This window comes from Salmo salar, chromosome ssa09 (assembly GCF_905237065.1).
Source record: "Salmo salar chromosome ssa09, Ssal_v3.1, whole genome shotgun sequence".
Taxonomy (NCBI): domain Eukaryota; kingdom Metazoa; phylum Chordata; class Actinopteri; order Salmoniformes; family Salmonidae; genus Salmo; species Salmo salar.
In genome coordinates, this window is record NC_059450.1 from 40467501 (window position 1) to 40473008 (window position 5508).

At 40.8% G+C, this 5508-nt stretch overlaps 1 protein-coding gene across 1 annotated transcript in view; it reads right to left on the minus strand.

Annotated features, from left to right (window-relative positions):
- The window catches only part of LOC106611355 (FERM domain-containing protein 6), a 63933-nt gene extending 58759 nt beyond the window's left edge, over positions 1-5174 (minus strand). The window contains exon 1 of the mRNA XM_014211509.2: positions 4990-5174. The gene's annotated coding sequence lies outside the window, so the exon portion shown is untranslated. The remainder of the gene's footprint in view (positions 1-4989) is intronic.
- Between the last annotated feature and the right edge of the window lie 334 nt (positions 5175-5508).

Genomic DNA, 5508 nt, shown 5'->3' on the forward strand with positions numbered 1-5508 from the left:
TTTGCCCACTGACAAAGAAATGATCAGTCTAATTTTAATGGTAGGTTTATTTGAACAGTGAGAGACAGAATAACAACAAAAAAATCCAGAAAAACGCATGTCAAAAATGTTTTAAATTGATTTGCATTTTAATGAGGGAAATAAGTATTTGACCCCCTCTCAATCAGAAAGATTTCTGGCTCCCAGGTGTTTTTTATACAGGTAACGAGCTGAGATTAGGAGCACACTCTTAAAGGGAGTGCTCCTAATCTCAGTTTGTTACCTGTATAAAAGACACCTGTCCACAGAAGCAATCAATCAGATTCCAAACTCTCCATCATGGCCAAGACCAAAGAGCTCTCCAAGGATGTCAGGGACAAGATTGTAGACCTACACAAGGCTGGAATGGGCTACAAGACCATCGCCAAGCAGCTTGGTGAGAAGGTGACAACATTTGGTGCGATTATTCGCAAATGGAAGAAACACAAAAGAACTGTCAATCTCCCTCGGCCTGGGGCTCCATGCAAGATCTCACCTCGTGGAGTTGCAATGATCATGAGAACGGTGAGGAATCTGCCCAGAACTACACGGGAGGATCTTGTCAATGATCTCAAGGCAGCTGGGACCATAGTCACCAAGAAAACAATTGTTAACACACTACGCCGTGAAGGACTGAAATCCTGCAGCGCCCGCAAGGTCCCCCTGCTCAAGAAAGCACATATACATGCCCGTCTGAAGTTTGCCAAAGAACATCTGAATGATTCAGAGGACAACTGGGTGAAAGTGTTGTGGTCAGATGAGACCAAAATGGAGCTCTTTGGCATCAACTCAACTCGCCGTGTTTGGAGGAGGAGGAATGCTGCCTATGACCCCAAGAACACCATCCCCACCAACAAACATGGAGGTGGAAACATTATGCTTTGGGGGTGTTTTTCTGCTAAGGGGACAGGACAACTTCACCGCATCAAAGTGACGATGGACGGGGTCATGTACCGTCAAATCTTGGGTGAGAACCTCCTTCCCTCAGCCAGGGCATTGAAAATGGGTCGTGGATGGGTATTCCAGCATGACAATGACCCAAAACACACGGCCAAGGCAACAAAGGGGTGGCTCAAGAAGAAGCACATTAAGGTCCTGGAGTGGCCTAGCCAGTCTCCAGACCTTAATCCCATAGAAAATCTGTGGAGGGAGCTGAAGGTTCGAGTTGCCAAACGTCAGCCTCGAAACCTTAATGACTTGGAGAAGATCTGCAAAGAGGACTGGGACAAAATCCCTCCTGAGATGTGTGCAAACCTGGTGGCCAACTACAAGAAACGTCTGACCTCTGTGATTGCCAACAAGGGTTTTGCCACCAAGTACTAAGTCATGTTTTGCAGAGGGGTGAAATACTTATTTCCCTCATTAAAATGCAAATCATTTTATAACATTTTTGACATGCGTTTTTCTGGATTTTTTTGTTATTCTGTCTCTCACTGTTCAAATAAACCTACCGTTAAAATTATAGACTGATCATTTCTTTGTCAGTGGGCAAACGTACAAAATCAGCAGGGGATCAAATACTTTTTTCCCTCACTGTATTTTCCAGGTAATTCAATCACACAGCTATTCAGTTCAAAATATGGAAAGGAGTTATACAGTATGTTTAATTTAGTTATGTAAGAAAATATGACGATATCATCTGCACAGAGTAATTGTATGTCTTTAGTTCAGAATAAAACGTGCAGAGATTTCCCCTGCCTCTTGTCCATGATAGAAATTAAATGGAAGGAAAGCCACAGGGAGGGAATTGTTGGCATTCCTGAATACTGAAGCGAACAGGAAGAAAGGTCCCCAACAAGCAAACATATAGGCCTGCTGCAACCTGGTCTCAGAGCATTTCCTATTATTCTGTATGTAAATCAGAGACAATCCATTTAGTATGTTTCGTATGGCATGTATTAATTTGCGGATGCCCATCACCTGTATCTTATGATATGTTACGAATTACAATTTGCATTATATAATGAACCAAAATATAAATGCAACATGTAAAGTGTTGGTCCCATGTTTCATGAGCTGAAATAAAAGATCCCAGAAATGTTCCATTCGCATAAAAAGCTTATTTCTCTCAAATGTTGTGCACTAACTTGTTTACATCCCTGTTAGTGAGCATTTCTCCTTTGCCAAGATAATCCATCCACCTGACAGGTGTGACATATCAAGAAGCTGATTAACCTGTTATGGCTAGGGGGCAGTATTTTCACGGACGGATAAAAAACGTACCCGATTTAATCTGATTAGTACTCCTGCCCAGAAACTAGAATATGCATATAATTATTAGCTTTGGATAGAAAACACTCCAAAGTTTCTAAAACTGTTTGAATGGTGTCTGTGAGTATAACAGAACTCATTTGGCAGGCCAAAACCTGAGAAGATTCTGTACAGGAAGTACCCTGTCTGACCATTTCTTGGCCTTGTTGATTATCTCTATCTATTACAGGGGATCTCTGCTCTTACGTGACACTTTCTACGGCTCACATGGACTCTCAGAAGGCGGCAAAATGCTGAATCGTGGCTTTGCAGGCTCTGGCTGAAACAAAGTAGTGCGTTTGGGTAGTGGCTGGTTACAGTACTGTGAGACTCAGGCTCGTGCCCGCGTCGACCGAAAGCTTTGTTTTCTTTCCTCTGTTTAGCTAAACGGAGATTCCCGGTCGGAATATTATCGTTTTTTTACGAGAAAAATGGCATAAAAATTGATTTTAAACAGCGGTTGACATGCTTCGAAGTACGGTAATGGAATATTTAGAAATCTTTTGTCACGAATTGCGCCATGCTCGCGACCCTGATTTACCATTTCGGATAGTGTCTTGGAACGCACGAACAAAACGCCGCAATTTGGATATAACGATGGATTATTTTGGACCAAACCAACATTTGTTATTGAAGTAGCAGTCCTGGGAGTGCATTCTGACGAAGACAACAAAGGTAATGAAACTTTTGTAATAGTAAATCGGAGTTTGATCAGGGCTAAACTTGGTCGGTGTCTAAATGGCTAGCCGTGATGGCTGGGCTATCTACTGAGAATATTGCAAAATGTGCTTTCACCGAAAAGCTATTTTAAAATCGGACATATCGAGTGCATAGAGGAGTTCTGTATCTATAATTCTTAAAATAATTGTTATGTTTTTTGTGAACGTTTATCGTGAGTAATTTAGTAAATTCATCGGATGTTTGCGGGGGTATGCTAGTTCTGAACGTCACATGCTAATGTAAAAAAGCTGGTTTTTGATATAAATATGAACTTGATTGAACAAAACATGCATGCATTGTATAACAATGTCCTAGGGTTGTCATCTGATGAAGATCAAAGGTTAGTGCTGCATTTAGCTGTGGTTTTGTTTTTTGTGACATTATATGCTAGCTTGAAAAATGGGTGTCTGATTATTTCTGGCTGGGTACTCTGCTGACATAATCAAATGTTTTGCTTTCGTTGTAAAGCCTTTTTGAAATCGGACAGTGTGGTTAGATTAACGAGAGTCTTGTCTTTAAAATGCTGTAAAATAGTCATATGTTTGAAAAATTGAAGTTTTCGGATTTTAGAGGAATTTGTATTTCGCGCCACGCCCATCATTGGATATTGGAGCAGGTGTTCCACTAGCGGAACGTCTAGATGTAAGAGGTTAAACAGCATGGTCATTACACAGGTGCACCTTGTGCTGGGGGCAATAAAAGGCCACTAAAATGTGCCGTTTTGTCACAACAAACAATTCCACAGATGTCTCAAGTTTTGAGGGAGTGTGCAATTGACATGCTGACTGCAGGAATGTCCACCAGAGCTGTTCCCAGATAATTTAATGTCCATTTCTCTACCGCAAACCGCCTCCAACGTCATTTTAGATCATTTGGCAGTACGTCCAACTAGCCTCACAACCGCAGACCACGTGTATCCACACCAGCCCTGGACCTCCACATCCGGCTTCTAATTTCAGTTTCCCAAATGTATATTTACTATGTTACGTCTAGGTTATGAGACCAGGCTGGACACACACCTCTCTTCTACCACATTTCCTAGTTCTATCCTTCTATACCCATTCTTAACCTTCTATTCGATTTCTATACAGTCTCCCCTCCAATAGCCTACATGTCTCTCCGTGCAGAGTCATTTCATTCCAGAACAATATTATAACATGGTTATAATAGAATGCCAGATTCCATTCCAGAGGACAGGAAGCCTAAAATAAGAAGTCAAAAAGTGTGACCCCTTCCAAAATGGAACAGTGATGATGTTCTAGGACAGACATTTAGTAATGCGCAACTTAATCGCAAATTGGGCATGTTGGCTGTTGTTATTAGGTTGATTTACAATTTTTAAAAAACATACCACTTCCAGATGGCATTTGACACGAGAGACCGCATCCTACAGTAAACTTGGTGCCAGTCTTTTTTAATGGAAAGAACGACTATAGCCAACTGTAACGATAACAAATACTGCACTAGCTGGTGTATGTAAATGCATTGGAACGAAACAGTGAGGGGAGGGTCATATAAAAAGCAATACGTCGATGAGCCAGAGGCATTAAATAACGATGAGATGGTCAAATTAGTGCTCACAAAATGTAGAATAAACAGCACCAATTATAGTATGAAAGATCGATACATTGTTGCAACAAAATGCTTCTCTGTCTCAAGTTCGTAATGTTGTCTATAACGGATAGCGGCGACATTCTGACAGCATCGCTAGCTAAATTGTAGGCACAAGAATTGTTCGGGTCCCGGTTGTTTTGAACAACCAACCGTTGACCAAACTTTAATCCGATTTAAATACTGTTTGAAAACATATATTGTAAACATAGAACGAGTGAATACATTTTATAACATTCGTGTAGCCTAATAGTTTAAAAATGTTGGAATAGCAGGACAGAATAACTTATTCCATGCGCGCAGATGAGGTGGATCAGTTAAATTAGTGGCAAGAGAAATGACAAAGAACGAAAGGAGAGATGTAAAATGCAGCTTTGGAAATAAACTTACCTTTCATGAGAAAAACTAATCCTAACTCCTTTAAAACAAAAATTGTTATCCGATGAAGTTGTATCCAAACGCTTTAGTATATCCAATTTATCGTCAGCAAATGCAGGCTAAAGTTTTAAATATAGACGGGGAAGAGCTGCTTAGTCGAGCGCCACATTTATATGCCTTTGGATCAGTAACAAGTAGCCTAGGAATACATGTGCAATTGGTGGAAAGGCGGCTTCAAATCACGGATGGCGGGGGTTCGTAAAGATTTTACATAATTTAGTGTTTGTTTTAATACCAAATGTTCTTCAGTGAAAATATCCTTAAATTCATGTTAATTATAATAATCCAAACATTATCCTACAGATATTCCGTGGCTCTTTTGATATGTTAAAAAATACTATATAGAACGTAGTGATACCCCTCAACGACCAATAGTTGGTATCGCCAACGGCTGCCTGTCATTCCATTCCTCCCGTCCCATTCCCGACTGTAGCAGTGCAGCAGTATTTTGGAAGCCTGGTGGCAGTGAAG